Below are 18,883 nucleotides of genomic sequence, written 5' to 3' on the forward strand. Positions count from 1 at the left end.
TTTTGTCCCTTGTCACGAGTACTTAGTTTTCAAAATGAAATCTTGAAGACTCCTTGTACCCTGCATGACCCTTCATTTCTAGGGTTGTGCTGGCACATCATTTCAAGCCGTCTAGCTAAGCTGTATAATATTATAATTATACTGTCACATAAGAAGATTTCACGTGAAATTAATGAAACACCATTCACCTCAGACAAGCGCTGTGGAAGCTTAGAGCACTCTCCTGGGGTGCATTTTTCTATACCAAATCTGTCTTAAGGGAAAAAAGGAAAACCTCAAACTAGAATGCAAAATACAATTCAAGAAACTAATCTTGCTAAATGTTTCTCTCTCTTTTGTTTGTTTTCTTTAGTTTGGGGATATTAAATTTCCTATACTCCCTCATAAACAGAAGACTGTCTAATTAAAATCAATAAAAAACTATAAAGAGAAAAATAAAAACAAAGAAACATAAAAATTCCATATCTTGAAAATATTCAGTGTCCTTCACTGGCATCCTTCATTGGTGTAATTACAAAGTAGAAAAACAAGTAACTAATTCTTTTGGGATCCCAATACTCAATGTGCTCTCTCCAAATATAGCACAGAATATATATATATGGGGGAGGGGAGAGAGAGAGAGTGTGTGTCAAGTTTCATGTATGAAATTTAATTAACTATATCTAGCTACAGGATGCAGGAAAACAAATGCACACCAACATCAAACAAACAGTTAAATTTTAATGATGGATTAAATTATTTTATTCTTTCCACACAAGTCTTTTGGACATCAGTTTTAAGTAAACAAAGTAGGAAGAATATGCAAAAAAGCATTTGCCCTTTTTAACTTTCCCAGCCTTTGTGTTTGGTTCTGACATTTGTTTCCCACATTCTCTTTTGTTTACTACCTCAATATTTTCTGCACATTGCATTTCCAAACACATACCCATTAGACTGTATTCATATATTTACATTACATGAATGAATGTGGAAGTTTTAAAAGAAAAAAGGACTCAGTGATGCAGAGTCTGATTGAGTGTCCCACAGTCAGCAAGTGAGTTCAGATGGCGAGTAATTCTTCTCCTACTGCCATCAGCATCATGCTCTCGGTAGACTACAAGTTTCTCCCTTTGCATGAACCAATGACTGTACGGTCACCTCTCTATCTCTGTCTTTCTGATACTGATGCAAACTTATTCCACAAATACCGGACAATTATTATGGAGCTCTTATTTTATGTTAGATATTTGGACCACTCTTCTACTTCATTAACGATATAATTTATTTATCTATACACCTACATTTAATACAAATTTCTTGCCCTCCTAAGTGACAGACATAGCTAAGCACTAGGAATACAAAGCTGAACAAGATCATTCCCTTGGCCCTCAAGAAGCTTAGAGTATGATAGAGTATTTGACAACATATATATTTTTTAGTATAAAGGCCAATTTTAAATACTTTTTTTTTTTTTTTTTTGAGACAGGATCTCACTCTGTCACTTAGACTGGAGTACCATGGCACAATCATGGCTAACTGTAGCCTCAACCTTCTGGACTCAAGAGATCCTCCCACCTAATCACCTAATGCTCTCAAGTAGTTAAGACTACAGGCACACAACATCATGCCTGGCTATTTTGTATTTTTTGCAGAGACAGATTCTTACTATATTACGTAGGCTTGAACTTCTGGCCTCAAGCAATGCTCCCACTTCACTTCAGCCTCCCAAAGTGCTGGGATTATAGGTATAAGCTATTGTGTCTGGCCTAAATATCAAATAATTTTGAGTGCCATCCCACACATCAGAATACTTGCTTTTCTTACAAAAGGGAGTATAATCAAAGTTACGTTACTATGAAATCATTCACTCTCTTTAAATTAATTGCTATGTAATTTATCATAGTATCTATGTACACATTTTAAAAACAAAAGAACAAAAATGTATGAGAAATATCATTTATCTTATTTGTGAAAAGGGTTAAGAGCTGTGTTATTAAAATTGGATTAGAATCCTAGTTGAGCCATGTACTTATCAAGTGACCTTAAACAAGGGCTTTAAAACTCTCTTTTTAACACTCTTTAAAACTTTTTTTTAATCAAAGAAAAATGAGCAAAATAGTGGTCTCTATAGTATATTGTGCCAAGACCAGCTCAGTCATGGAGATCCTAACCCAGCAACGCTGGGTTTTAAAGGAATTAAAGACACACACACCAAAGTATAGAGTGTAGAGTGGGAAATTAGAGGACTGAGAGCCTTGAGAGCTGACAGCCACAAACAGAGTTTTACCCACATATTTATTGACAGCAAGCCAGTGATAAGTATTGTTTCTATAGATTATAGATTAACTAAAAGCATTCCTTTATGATTATAGATTAACTAAAAGCATTCCTTTGCGGGGAAACAAAGGTATGGGCTTTGGCTAGTTATCTGCAGCAGGAAAATGTCCTTAAGGCACAGATCGCTCATGCTATTGTTTGTGGTTTAGGAACGCCTTAAGCAGTTTTCCACCCTGGGTGGGCCAGGTGTTCCTTGCCCACAAGGTAAACCCACAACCTTCCAGCATGGGCATCATGGCCATCACGAACATGTCACAGTGCTGCAGAGATTTTGTTTATGGCCAGTTTTGGGGCCAGTTTATGGCCAGGTGGGGAGGCCTGTTCCCTATAATATAGTATATTATAAGAGACATACATACAGTGGCTATAGGGTTAATGATAGCTATAAATTCCACTCAAACATCTTGTAGGTCTGACACTATACCATGTAGTGCACCCTGACCTGGCGGTTTCCAACCCTGGCCAGGGGACTTCCAAGAGACAAGACCACTTCAGCATAGATGCAACTTTCACAAACCTTAATTCAAAGCTTACCCTTACAAGAATAGCTTGAACTCCCTTTATGAAAGAAACACCTAGTAACTGATATGCACTGAGGACAAGTAGAAGAAAGGTGGAAGAATTCCCCAAACTCTGAGAATGGTCTCTAGATGGAGATCCCCAGTCAGGTGGTTACCTGATGCTGACTGAATCTGGCTGCTGCCACCAGCCTGCTCCTGCTGTTTGTCTTCTAAGAATGCTGCCAGAATAAACCACTTGAACGTTAGATGGTGTTTAAGACTCATCTCTGAGGCAAATTTGACCCAAAGGAGAGAAGTCGTCCTGTGGAAGCTGATTAAGTAGGATCACTCGAGAGCCCCAAAAGCAACATAGCATATTGTCAGGATCAAGCAAAATGACATATGCAAATAACTAGGAGAGTGCCTAATATACATTGCTTTTAATACTTGATTTTTTTTAATTTTCCATTATTATGTCTACAGACAATGGCTGAGAAATATTTGAGAGTCTAGTGAACGAGGAATTGGTACAAGGTTTCTCCTTTTTCCTCCATTTGGGCTCAGAGGCAAAAGGCATGTATCTGAAGGAAAGATAGCAGCCTGCAAAGAGTCTGTGGTGGATGATGACTTTGCCAACAGTAGACATCCGTAATGGGAGAGGATGAGCTCATAGTAATCCCTGGGAGAACATGGACTGTGCATTTTCACTGTTGCCTAGAGCACATTTTAGGCACTCAATAAATACTTGATGTATTCATTAATTATTGGCAAAATTTGAGGAGAAAGTGAAAGGAAGAAAAATCACTTCAAACCCTGTAACTGTGGATGAAGAACTACAAAAAATGATTTTTATCTAAATCTGGACAAACACATATAGGAACTGGATTTTTCCCACCATGTAGAGCAAAATTCAGACTACCTCCCCAAATTTCTCATTTCTCAGCTTTAGTCTAGTTTTGACTGTGCCACTTGTCCCCACCCATAATATTTTAATACCTGTGTCTTTCTTCAGTTTCTTCTTATTCATTCATACCACCAACTTAGTTCAAAGAAACCGTAAGCTTGAGTTTAGCGGGGCAATCTTACAAAAATACAACTCTATCAATTGAACTGCCAGCCAGTACACAAATTCACAAAAGGAGAAAAGAAGCAAAAACAAAAAGCCCCACAAAAAGCAAAAAATACTAAACAGCCTACTCACTAGAGAAGGGCAGGCCTGAAAGGTAAGATCTTAAATCTTAAAATATGGATGAACTCATTATATTAAAAATATATGAATACTGTGAAGTAGAGGTAAAATGGGATTCATTTTCGGTAACAACGCACTATGACCCTAATGTTCCCATTTCTACTTCATTTTCCCAGAGCACACAACAAACGGCACTTTAAAATGCATTTAACTCCTCTTCAGAGAATATTAAACTTTTAAAGCATTAAAGAGTGCCTGCCAACGAAAAGGAACTCATCTACAACTTGAAGATTAGTAGTTGCCTTCCCATTGAATTCTAAGAAGCAAATTTTCACTTCTTTTCAGTCATATTGCATTCAGCATACCTGTGAATTAATTCACCACAGTATCTCACATTTACATTTCGAATAGGAATAACATTATTTCCTTCTGTAGTCAGTGAGGAGAGAGTTACAGTAAGAATTTCTCTTATTCATCCCATCCCCCCATTTGGTACAAAGGTCATTAGAAGGTCATCCACTATAGCTACAACTGGCAAGAATCTGAAGAAAATAAATGCGTTTAATATTCTGCAGTACCAGCTTCCCAAAATATTGTTAATTCAAATGAATACATTTCCTAATGTCCTTTTCAAGGATTTCTCTTATTGTCACTCAAAGTCATCAGGATGACTTACAAATCCAATGAACTCTGAGGTGTATCCTCTAGAAACATGACTGGAACAAAATTTGTACACTGAAGAGTGCTGGTCCAGAGAAAGCAAATAAAGAGGTTGACTTAGTCTATGACTGAGACATTTCATAAGGTGGAGCATCCTGACTCAATGAATCCCATTATTGACAGGAAAATTTATCAAATAAATTAGAATGTTGCTGGACAGAGTCTGTATCATTATATTTTAAAAGCTCCTCAGAAAATTCTAGTACCTGTCTCTTTGCAAGTTATCAGCAGTAGTATTGTTAAAGGGAACCATTTATTAAAGCTCACTATGAACTAGGCACTGCCTTGAGAAATATATATATATATATATTTCTGATATGTATATATGCATTATAATGCTTAACCTTTAAACAAGTCTGTGAGACATATATCGTTTTCCTTATTTTATGGGCATGGAAACCAAGCCTCTGAGGGATTAGCTAAGTTGACTAAGATCACATGAATTGTAAAAGACTACATTAAAATTAAAATCTAGTATTGCTTGATTCCAAAGCCTGTGTTTTTAACTCTGTGAAACTATCTTTCATCCTTTGTTTGCCCTTTTATTGTCAAGTTTGTTAAGCTGAGAACTGTTTCCCAGAAATTTTTTCTGTCTGGCGCTGGGTTAGAGTTAGCCAAAAGAGGAACTCATGTGAGATTTGAGAGAGAAGGGAAAGGATGGAAGCAAAATAGCATATATTACTCTCTGAATATCTTTGTCAGTCTTTAGATGTGTGTGCCCAGTGCATTCTGTCTTGAAGACTTCTCCTCCAGCCCCTTTTCCTCAACCCAATTCAACTTGGCTTTTCAGGTCATATAGTCAGTGACCAGCAGTGTACAAAATTCCAGTGGCTCCATATTGTTGTCCACACTTGGAAATGTCAGTTTTTTTCATTTTAGTTATCCCCATGTGTAATAAAGGTATCTAATTGTTGTTTTAATTAGAATACCTGTGGTAATTGCTATAGTTCAACCATTTTCTCTCCTATTGGACATTTGAATATTGTTTTCTATTAAATGCCTGCTCTTTTGCTGAGTTTCCTAATTTTTTTTTCCATGTTGGCTTGTAAGACATCTTTTATAATATGAATAAGAGCTCTTTTCTGTTTATATGTGCTATAAATATCTCTTCTGCCCTTTATAAAGCTGTTAATTTTATAAAGTCATCTTTATCAAGTTTTGTGTTTTTTTTGAGATGGAGTCTCGCTCTGTCACCCAGGCTGGAGTGCAATGGCATGATCTCAGCTCACTGCAACCTCCACTTCCCAGGTTCAAGCAATTCTCCTGCCTCCACCTCCTGAGTAGCTGTGATTACAGGCAAGCACCAACACATCCAGCTAATTTTTTGCATTTTCAGTAGAGATGGGGTTTCACCATGTTGGCCAAGTTGGTCTTGAACTCTTGACCTCAAGTGATCCACCTGCCTCAGTCTCCCAAAGTGCTGGGATTACAGGCATGGCCTATCAATCTTTTTATATGAAAGCTTTCGCCTTTTCTATCCCAAGTCATACCTGTATTATTTTCTTGAGGATTTATTGTTTTATTTTGCACATTTAAGTCTACAATCCTAGGATTGATTTTTTCTTGTATATTGTGAAACAGGAGTCAAATTACATTTTATTTCTTATATGTTCAAATATCAAAAAGCCTGTTTTGTCCCCAGAGTTCTTTAGTACTGACTTTTTTATGAGGTAAGTTTCAACATATGCTTAGGGCTCTTTCTGAGCTCTCATTTCTATTCTATCAATCCAGTAGTCTATCCTTGTAAAAATATCATACTCTTTAAATCCCTATTTATTTAAAATAATCCCTGTTATCTTGTAAAGCAAATCTTTCTCACTTGTTCTTCATAGGTGTGCCTTAACTAGTTTTCGCTTTTGTTCCATTTCCATATAAGTTTTACAATTAACATGTAAAGTTACATATAAACACACAATTTTTTTAAAAAAACTCATAATTTGATATGAATTGCATTGAAACTATTGGGGAATATTGACAGGTTGACAATATTGGATCTTCTTCTAATATGTGAATATTGTTCATTATTCTGTTTATGTAGGATTTTTTCAAATTCCTCTCAATATTTTCTATTTTCTGTATAGGGTTAAGTACAGTTATTTTATTTATTCCTCAATATTTGAATTTTTTTTTTTTTTTTTTTTTTTTTTTGAGACGGAGTCTCGCTCTGTCGCCCAGGCTGGAGTGCAGTGGTGCGATCTCGACTCACTGCAAGCTCCGCCTGCCAGGTTCACGCCATTCTCCTGCCTCAGTCTCCCGAGTAGCTGGGACTACAGGTGCCTACCACCACACCCGGCTAATTTTTGTATTTTTAGTAGAGACGGGGTTTCACCGTGTTAGCCAGGATGGTCTCGATCTCCTGACCTCATGATCCGCCCATCTCAGCCTCCCAAAGTGCTGGGATTACAGGCGTGAGCCACAGCACCCAGTCCCCAAGATTTGATTTTTTAATACTACAGTAGGTGATATCTTTTTAAAATTGTATTGTCTTATTATTATTATTGGTAGGTAGAAATATATATTGATCTTACATTCACAAAACCTGTAAAGCTACTCATTAAATCAAGTAATTGATTTCTGAATTGTTTTGGGCTTTCTAGGCACAAAATATGTCATCTGAGAATAATGATGGATTATTTCTGTTTTCTAATTCTTAGACATTTCTCTTTTTTTCTCTTTGTTTATCATCCTCTCTAAATCCTCCAGAACAATGTTAGATAGAAATAGAAATGGTATAGCTGTCTTCTTTCCCTTACACAAATCTTAAAAAAAAGAAAAGGAAAACTTTTGTGGTTTTACCAACATGTAAGTTGCTTCCTGTAAGTTTATTTAAAAGCCTTTTTTGGGAGCAGGTGTAGATTAGGAAATGCTCCTTGTTTTTCTAGATGGCTAAGATTTCACATATAAATAAGCATTTACCTTTACATAGACTTAAATATATTTTAAAGTTTTTCAGATACTTTTCTACCTCTATTAAAATAATCAGGCTACTTTTTTCTCCTTTATTCTGTATATAAAGTAAATCATACTGATTGATTTACAAATCTTAAATAATTTTTCATTCTAGAATAAAGCCAACATGGTTATGATATAGCATACTTTTGCAATATTATTGGACTAGTTTGGGAATCTTTTATTTAGTATTTTCTACATCTATGCTAATGAGTAAAAATGACTGATAATTTTATTTTCTCATTTCTATTGAAAATTCAGATGTCAATCTAATTGCTACTTCTTTGCAGTTAATTTATCATTTTTCTTTAGATGTTTTAAAATTTTTCTCTATTTTTCTGAGGTTCATTGACAAAGGTTTGATGTGATTTAGTGAATAATTCTTTCTATCATCCTTATTATTCATAAAACTTCTTGAAACTGTGATAAATACTTAGTTATTATCTCTTCAAATGTTACTTCTGTGACATTCCATTTTTCCTCTTATTCTGGGACACCCATTGGTGCATATTAGCATTGTAGGTGTATCCTTGATGATTCTTACATTTACAATGAACATTTTTCAGCATTTCATTTGTCTGTTAAGTCTGTATATTTTCTTCTGGTCTAGGTTTCAGTTCACTAATTCTCTCATCAGCCAGATCCTATATGCCTTTAAACCAACCGTTATTGTACTTTTTAATTTCTTAATTTCTATTTGCATTTTTTTTATAGTTTAAAAGGCTTTGTAAATTTTCTCAATCTTATCTCCTTGAATATATTTATTATTTTATATCAGATAATACCAATATATGGAACCCTTTATTGTCATTTTTATTTCTTAGCTCTTCTTTATTCACATTGTCGTCCTCATTTATGTCATTATTTTCATTTTTTACTTAACATTTTATTAGACACATTGTGTAAAATTGTAAAAAATAAAAAAGAGAGAGAGGCCAGGATAATATTATCTTCACCCAAGAAGATATGATTTCCCTTCTTCCAGGTACCTGGGGGTACTATCACTCAAAGATTGCCTTAACTCAATTTTAGGGATTGAGATGATATTAAAGTTAGGTACAGCCTCTCTCTCTCTCTTTTTTTTTTTTTTTTTTTGAGACAGAGTCTCGCTCTGTCACCCAGCCTGGAATGCAGTGATGCAACTTTGCCTCCAGGTTGAAGGGATTCTCATGATTCAGCCTCCTGAGTAGCTAGGATTACAGACATGAACCACCACGCCCAGCTAACTTTTGCATTTTAGTAGGGACAAGGTTTAGCCTGGTTGGCCAGGCTGGTCTCGAACTCCTGGCCTCAAGTGATCCGTCCACCTCAGCCTCCCAAAGAGCTGGGAATATAGGTCCCAGCCTGGGTACAGTCTCTTGCAGGGCCTTATGAATACCATTTCACACTTAGCACTGGGCACAGCATTGTAGGGCCTGGGACTCAAATCCATGTTTTTTCGCATGGAAAGGATATCCTCAGCATCACAGTCTCTCTACTGCTCACTCAGGAATCAACAAACACCTTTCTCCCGTAGAAGAAAAGCAGTCCTAAAACACGGGTTAACCTGCCCAGGCTCCTCTCCCTCACAGATCCTGGCCTGATCATTCTTTGCTCTGTTATTAGCAACTTAATGCATTTTAGCAGATGTTTTCATATTATTCCAAGATGTTGTATCATTGATCAGTGGAGTATTGGTGTAAATCACTTAGTTTGCCACAGTAGGAAATGGAAGTTTGCTAATCCTTTATTTTTTGTGATGTTTAGGAAAATCACTTATTCCCTCTGACCCTCCCTGTGAAAAAGGGAGAGTTCTCTGTGGAAAGAGCTCCTTTTAATTCATCTGTGCATACTTTCTAATGACTTCTTCAATTCCAGCTCAGAACTGAGGTAGGATTATTGTTCATGATTATAGATTTTTATGTGTAAATCATATAAAATAAGAAGTTATATTAACGACAAAAATCCTACATATTCTAATGGAAATATACATAATTACACACCTACATACATTCATATACATGTACATGTGAACCAACTAAAATAATGGCAAGTAAAAGCATGAGGCAAAAATGTGACACGTAAGTTGCTCAACAGAAGACTGCTACTCCTTCCAGAGGGCCCATCATAACCACTCCAAACTGAGACAAAATCTTCAAACAGATCACCCAGGAGAGAACAGCTTCACAGCAACGATCCACCTCAAAATTCCATGGAGAGTGTGTCTTCTCTTCTAATTTACCTGAGTGCCCAGAGAGCAGCCCAGACCCATCCAATTTGCAGCCACAAATCTCTTACTTTAGCAACAAAAATCAGAAATGAGCTCTTCCCTCTGCCTGTTCCAACCTCCTTTTCATCTGAGGTAGGTCATTGTGGAATATTGGAAAAACAATTTAAAAAATTAAGAAATAACCAAGACTTACTGGTTTATTTTCAGTTTTTAGGCAAGCCTAATATGTAGTTTTCAAGGGAGGAAAATTTATTAAAAACGAAATTCAGTTTTGGAATTCAAATCCAAGTTGCTCAGATTCTTCAAATGTAAAATGAGGATTACTCATGCCTACTTGGTAGGTTTGTAGGGGAGGATTAAGTGTGGTCATTCATTAATGCACTTTTCATAATTCTCACTACTTTGATCTAAAGAAGAGGTAGGCTTCCGTGATTGCAGTGTGAATTACAATATGTGGATTTTAGAAAGTGAAACCACATAAGAATTAATGCTTGTCAAAATAAATAATGAATAATCTTACCTCATGTTTACAGAAAATACTCTTTGCTCTACAATTTGCTTCTTGAACAAACCCTGTGGGAAGAAGTTGAGACTCAGTAATAAGAAAATTTTGCTTAGAGCTAGAAGATCTAGATTTAAATCCCAACTGTGACTTTTGTCAGCTGTTAAACTTTGCAAAAATCATCTACTTTCTGCCTCCGTGCTCTTATTTGCAGACTGTGAGGATAATATCTACCTCACAGGAGTAAGTAGACAACACATGTAAAATTGCCTTCTTCTGTGGACAAGCAGGTACTCAAGAATGGTTGTTGTATTGCCAGTCCCATTTCAAAGATAAAGAAATTGAAATACAGACAGTTAAGAGGGTCATAGTTTCTAAATGAAGACAAAATGACAATGTTGAAAATAGAATGAAGTTTTTATGAACATCTATACTAGCAGTCTTCCAAACGACCATGTAATTTTTTTTGCATTTATGAACCACTGCCTGTAGTATGAAAAAATATGCTTAATTCTATTCAACTTGTCTTAAATGATCCAGCAATCATTTTGTGCCTCAAAGACCCAGTTAGACATCGGTTTCTCAGGTATAGGAATATAACATGGAACCATCATGTAATGCTAAAAAGCTCCTTATTCCTTATCAAAAATTATCCCACTCATTATACATCTGAGGAAACAGAGGTCACAGACCATTCAGAAAGAATGTGGGCAACATTAGCTGTTGAACTGAATGTTATTGAAGCTAGAAGGAACACTAAGAGTCACTGAGACTAAAGAAAAGCCCATTATCAACTTGTTTGTTTTTCTTTTGTTTCTTCCTTGTACAAGTCACGCACAATATGAAAATAAAACCGTTATTGAAGCATATCGGTTAAGCAGGAACTGAGTTTAATAGACTTCAAAACCTCTCAAAGTGCTATACGGCTTAACGAAGATTATTGAAAGAAGAAACTTAACAGCTAATTGAAAAGATGGCTAAAAGCATTCTCAAGCATAAAGAAAATTTTCTCTTTAATATATTCCTAGCTGTGAAATTACAACAATCTGTAGGGCTTCAAAATGAAACCAAAAATAAGGTTTTCTGATGAAGCAATTAAATTTTATCCAGCACAGTGATGATCAGACCTTTATATTTTTTCATTTGCTAAGAAGACCATCTGGTTGACTTGGAGCAGGTGAATTCAGCTAATTTCTTTTCAGAATGAGATGGAACTATGTGAAGGAAATGCCCTTCAAACCTGGTTGCACAGGATTCTCACTTTCCTGACCTTTCACCTCCCCTCCAGGCCCAAGGGCCAGAGAATCTCATGATTTCATTATAGTAAATTAGATGTCACAAGCTGCTGCGATCTGCCAGCCAAGTTTAACAGTGACATTGCAAGTCTCTTTGCTACTCTCCAAGAAATCAATAATACCTCCCCCTGCAGCAGGATCCTGAGCTCAGATCACTTTGTCACATTTCAAAGCAATGACACAGCATGTGGAAATGGCTCACAGACAAAAACCAAAGGGGTACAGAAATATTGAGAGTGCTCAATACGAGGAAAAGAAATTAAGATCTTGTAAATGAATTTCTAATCATACTCTTTCTTTCAGATGGGCATCAGAGCCTTTTACAGTTTTAAAAATCAAAAGATTGCATTGTCAGGATTTCAAATTAGCAAATTTATGATAAATGGTGATTCATTTTAAAGTACAGGCATCTATGTCTGCAGAGGTAAATAATCCATAGAGCCTAGTGGCCTAGGCAGGGTTTCAGAATATACAAAAGCCATTCTCTGTTGTCCTCTACAGTGTAATGACTACATGATGACTATTTCTATTTTAGTGACTGTAGTCATTGGTCTTATTATGATTTCCAACTCACAGATGTAATAGCTACAACAAACAAAGCAAAATCTTCTGAATGATTTTATGGAGAGAATTTGATTCATCTCTATTCCTCACTTTCACCTTTGAAGTATTATACTTTGTAAAGGTGAGGTAAGAGAAACAGCACAGGTTGGGTGTGGTAACTCACACGTGTAATCCCAGCACTTTGGGAGGCCAAGGTGGGTGGATCACCTGAGGTCAGGAGTTTGAGACCAGCCTGACCAACATGGTGAAATCCCATCTCGGCTAAAAATACAAAAATTAGCCAGGCGTGGTTGCGGGTGCCTGTCATCCCAGCTACTCAGGAGGCTGAGGCAGGAGAATCGCTTGAACCCAGGAGGCAGAGGTTGCAGTGAGCCGAGATTGCACCATTGCACTCCAGCCTGGGCGACAAGAGCGAAACTTCCATCTCAAAATAAATAAATAAATAAGAAACAGCACAAAGCATGGGTCAGCAAATCTATAATCCATACTATAGATTAAATCTGGCCCACTGCCTGCTTTTATAAATAAAGTTTAATTGGAAGAGAGGTACAATCATTCAGTTGTATATTGCCTATGGCTACTATCAAGCTACACCAGCAGAGATGAGTACTTCAGACAGACATCATACGAACCACACAAGGCCCAAAATATACTATCTAGCACTTCACCAAAAAAAGTCTGAGATACCCTAGCCAAAGTGATATTGAGTTTATGCATCTTTCCCTTTGTACAAATGATAATAGAAAAATCTCAATACAGGTAGCCAGGCTAAGCTGTGTCCTAGGCCAGATATTGCGAGAGAAGTATTTGCTGAAGGGTAAAATAAAAGATCACCCAAAAGCTTTGAAAGAAGAAGTTTGAAAATAAAAGTAAAATATAGTGTTTTCTAACTATTTACCAAACACTTACTGTGTTTTGATTTCCTATTGCTGCTGTAATGAGTTACCATAAACTGGGTGGCCTGAAACACCACAAATGTATCATGTTACAGTTCTGGAGGTCAGAAGTTCAAAATGGGTCTCACTGGGTTAAAATAGTGGTAGTGGCTGCCACGCACTTCTTCTAGAGGTTCAACGGAAAAATCTGTTTCCTTGCTTGCTGAATTGTAGAAGCTACCCACATTCCTTGGTTTGTTTCCATCTTCAAAACAGCAGTGACTTGTCAAATCTTTCTCAAGCTGCCTGTTTCTTCCATATTTAAAGACTTTTGTGATTACATTGAGCCTGCCTAATTTAGGATAATCTCCCTATTTTAAGGTCAGCTGATTAGCAATATTAATTTCATCTGCAACTTTAATTTCTTTTTGCTATGTAACCTAACATTTTCACAGGTTCCAAGGATTAGGACGTGCACATCTTGGGAGGACAATTATTGTGCCCACCACACACACATTGTATTATTTAATATTCACAGTAATCCTATCAAAGAAATATAATTATCCTTATTTTACAGTTTGGAAAACTGAGGTTCAGAGAGGCTAATTAACTTTCCCAGAGTCACAAAGCTACTAGGTAATAAAGATGAGATTCAAATCCAGTTCTTTCTGACTCTAAAGACTGTGTTCTTTTTATGATATACTGATTAAGAGTACTCTAGGCAACACTCAAGACATTCAGTCTCTCACAGAATACCTCCTTACTCTCTCAGAAAGTACCTGGGGAGACAACATTGTATTTTGTATATACATGATTTTTCCTCTACTGTTTGACATTGCTTGAACATATTGAAAATATTTAGAAATAGACACATATTAATGACCTTGATAGAAACTGATTTCTTAAAACTCAGTTTAGCCAGATAGAATGAACTTTGTAGAATTTTTCAAAGAAAGTTTATTGTTGATTTCTTCACGGATTTTAGGAACCAATCAATCATTTCCTTTGTGGATCAGCATGACAAAGTTACACACTGGTTCCAAAGATTCAAGAGAGAAAAAAGTAAATTTCAGAATCAGAACTAGTCTAGAGATATTAACATAGCAACCCTTATCTAAGCATATCACTCAGAGAATATAGGATTGCACATACCACTACATACACTATACAATTCGACCTATGTGGTTCTGCTATGACTTGCTTTAGGATCTCAGCCTGAAAATACTGATACAATTCTTATTTTTCCAGTTAGTTATTCAAATACAAATCTGTCAATATTTGAAGAAATACCAGTTTCTCCCTTTTTTTTTTTTTTTTTTTTTTTTTGAGATGGAGTCTCCCTCTGTCACCCAGGCTGGAGTGCAGTGGTGCGATCTCGGCTCACTGCAACCTCTGCCTCCTGAGTTCACGCCATTCTCCTGCCTCAACCTCCCCAGTAGCTGGGACTACAGGCACCTGCCATCACGCCTGGCTATTTTTTTTGTATTTTTAGTAGAGATGGGGTTTCACCGTGTTAGCCAGGATGGTCTCAATCTCCTGGCCTCGTGATCCACCCGCCTCAGCCTCCTAAACAGTGTCTCCCTTTTGAGATGCATTCATCTAAATTATTTAAGAACCTAAGATGCTGACTCAGGTCCAAAGAGGTTTGTTCAGTTTACAAAACCAACTGTAGTTTCAGTCCCCTCAAACTACAGAGAAGGTCTAATACTTGTCAAACTACTGAAAATTTGATCTCTGCATTCTGAGGGCCACATGTACACTGCTAATGTGATGTTTCTGCAGATTCAGTTGCTGCTGTCAGAGTTCAGGACATGCTACCCCCCAAATATGGCACCTTAGCTTTTGAGAAAACAGCGGAAGCAGGAAGGCCTCTCTGACCTTCTCCCACCACGCTCCCTGGAAGCAGGCTATCAACCTAGGAAGGTCTCTCTCTGATATTCTCTTTCACTTCTCCCCAGAAGAATTCCATGTGCCCTTTACCCAAAGGAAAGGAATATCATACAGGGACATTAAAAAGAACTCTGAAGAAATTTTGTTTGTTTGTTTGTTTGTTTTACTTCTGAAGACCTTGCTAAATCCGAAGACCTTGCTAAATCCGAAGACCTTGCGAAATCCACCCCTCCTAATTTGTTACTATTAGATTATACCCTTTTGTCCTCCAATCATACTTCTGCGTGACTGTCCATAAAAATACACAAATCTTCCCATTTCTTTGGGCCTTCATTTCTGAAGGCTTCTGGGTCATAAAAAATGTATATTAAATAAATGTGTATGCTTTTCTCTTGTTAATCTGTCTTTTATTACAGGAATCTTAGTCATGAATTTTGCAACTTGTAATGAAAAGAAATTACTTTTTCTCCTCTATGGCTTCTGTTGACCAACATTAAGCAAGACTCTGCTCACTCCTGAGCCTACAGATGAGATCTTCAGACAATTTAAAAGATTATTTTTCTTCCCTACACTGCTAATGTCATACTGCAGTTCTCCAAGCTGGTAGCTATTTTAGTTCATAATCTCATATTTAGATGTTTTTTATCAAAGGCAGGTTAAATCTGCAGTGAACTTTTGTCTCAGCCATCATTATGCGAAACAAGTCCTACCACCGGTACTTGGGTTATTTATTCTGTCTAAACTCACAGTGATTTACCCCTTCTTGTCAAAAGACACTAAGGTCCTAAGGACCCCAAAGGGGTCCTTTCTTGTCAAAAGGCCTCGGCGAATCCTTGTTCCAAGTAGGAAAAATGCCTACCTCATTTCCAGTGAGTAGCTCTACATGTCCAAGTAGTACTGTGAAGGTCTTTATTATGACATAAAAGTCCTCATGGGCATGGAGCCCTATTGCCTTATACATAACATAAGGATGACTTTAAATATCTCTTTCATAAATAAATTCTCCAGTCTGGTGTGGCGCCTCCATTTTGGACATGGAAGAGAGTAGCATAATTATTCATTATATTGTATTAATTTCATAATGTTTTTAGGTCTTCTCTACTATTTATTTATTATCCTTAGAGAATTGAGAATATAAATAGATCTTTCTAATAATATTAAGGAGAGTTCATTAAACATGGGTTAAGAGAATCAATTGTGATCTTCGGTCTAACCATCGTGTTCTCTCTGGTTAGGTGAGGTAAGAAGTATTAGCTTACAAAATTGTGCCCTCCCCCCATCCCCAAGGATTATCCTCATAAATTATTTGAAGAATCTGTAATATTTAATTTTAATTTTTTGATTTTGAAATAATTTTAGAGTTACACAAATGCTTCAGAGTTTTAGTATACCCATTACCCAACTTCCCCTAAGATCAATTTATCTAGACATAGTATAATTATTTAAACCAAGACATTAACATAGAAGCAATGCTGCCAACTAGCCTGAAGACTACTCACATTTTATCAATTGTTTCACTAATGGCATTTTACTCATTTGTGATCTAATCCAGAATCTCATAACAAAGTCAGTTGTCATGTCTCCCTAGTTCCAACAGAGGACAGTTCCTCAGTCTTTAGCTTTCATTACCTTGACATTTGAGGAGTAGTTATTTTATAAAAAAACAGAGTTTTGTAGTTTGAATTTTTTTGTTATTCATTTTTTGGCACGAACATAACAAAAGTATTATTTGCAGAAAGGATACTGTGTCCATTTACGACACATCATATCAGGAGGTACGCAACGTGGATATTATTTTTTACTGATGATTGTAAAATTGCCACTTTATTAAGGCAGTGTATACAAGCTTTCTTCACTATAAAGATACCACTTTTCCTTGGAATCAATAAGCACCTCAGGAAAAGTTACTTTGGGAACATGTAAATATTCTGTTTCTGTTCATAATTTTGTTCATTAATCTTAGCATGCATCTGTGATTTTTGCCTGCAACAATTATCATTGTGTTTACCAAAGGGTGATTTTCTATTCTTGATGGAAATAGACAGATTCCTTTTACTTTAAATACTTAGAATTCTACCATAAAGAAAATAAAGAAAATCTATCCTTTCTTTCCTATTTTTTTTATTTAATTATGAGTTAGACTCTTATGAATATATAGATAGTCATTTTAGTCTATGGGTTATATTACTCTAATTTATTTTTCTCAAAATGTCTCAGATTTGACCTTTGGAAGTCTTTCATGTAAACTTCCATGTCCTTTCAACAGTCTCCCATCATTTTCTGAGCACTTTGTTTTCTAGCACAACAAAATATTTCAGGATTATTTTTGTGCTATTTCTGGCACATGGTAAAATTGCATTAAACAATTTTCCTGGTCCTGCGTTGTCATTGTTTCCCAGTCTACTCAGTTGATAGAATTAATGTATGTGTGTGTATATATATACACACACACAGATGTATATGCACATATATTATCTATACATATATACATATACAAATGTATGCATATATACCATATGTTCAAATATTACATATCCCTCTATATGGAAACCTATAAAATTATACATATGTGTACATAAATGTACACACACATATGAAAACATACACCTCTAAAACTCATTTAGTGTGCATATGTTTACAGCATGTGGATAAATAGGTAGATTATTTATATGAGAGGAGGAGACGGTAGGTGGGTTCATTTTCCTTTTTTACTTATTTCAAAGTCCTTTCACTGAGTGAGAATTCAGCTCTATTTACAATGCAGGTGCTTATTCCTTCAGTCCTTATATACATATAAAGTACTTTCATAATTGATATCTACAGTTCTATGAGAAACAAGGTTACTAACTAGAGTATTATATTTGTGTGCAATTCTTTTGGTGTTTAGCCTCAAAAATATATAGTCAAAATGCTGTTTTCCAAACTGATTTAAAGTTACTTTCTTCCCACGGTCTTTATTGTGGTTATGCTATTAATTTGTAATTGATTTAATTTGTTACTCTTCATATTTCATCTTCAGTTCCCCCCTGTTAAAATCTGGTTAATTTTAATTGTTTATATTTTGGGATATGTGAAGGACCATCATGGTTTAAAGCATAAAAACTATTATAAAAATATATATTCATAGAAGTGTCACTTCTCCCTCATCTCTTCTGCCTCATTCTTATTCACCCAATCTTTCCACACTGTTTCTCCGAATCCCCTGTAATTAACCAACCTCATTCGTTTCTGGTTACTCTTTGTATTTTACTTTGCACATTTTTATAGCAATATATTTTGGCTGGGCACAGTGGCTCATGCCTGTAATCCCAGCACTTTGGGAAGCTGAGGCGGGTGGATCGTGAGGTCAGGAGTTCAAGATCAGCCTGAGGTCAGGAGTTCAAAATCAGCCTGACCGAGATGGTGAAACCCTATCTCTACCAAAAAGTACAAAAAGCCGGGCATGGTGGTGGGCGCCTGTAATCCCAGCTACTTGGGAGACTGAGGCAGAGAATTGCTTAAACCCGGGAGGTGGAGGATGCAGTGAGCCGAGATCGCACCACTGCACTCCAGCCTGGGTGACAGAGCAAAACTCCGTCTCAAAAAAAAAAAAAAGAAATATATTTTATGAAATGTCTGGTAATATCTTTTTTCATTTTTCAGCAGGTTTTTGGATGTTTGTCTCCTCAATTTTAAAGAGTTCTTTATATATTAGTATATTAGCCCTTTTTCTAGATTATGTTGAATATATTTTCAGCAAGTTTGTCAGTTATCTTTTGGCAATTTTATACTTTTTCTGCAATGAAAATATTTTATAGTTATGTAGTCAAACTTGTCAATCTTTCCTTTTATTGCCTCTGAATTGTGAGACAGTCTTTCCCTAGATGAGGGTTAA

This window comes from Theropithecus gelada, chromosome 9 (genome assembly GCF_003255815.1).
Source record: "Theropithecus gelada isolate Dixy chromosome 9, Tgel_1.0, whole genome shotgun sequence".
In the NCBI taxonomy this organism is placed as follows: Eukaryota; Metazoa; Chordata; class Mammalia; order Primates; family Cercopithecidae; genus Theropithecus; species Theropithecus gelada.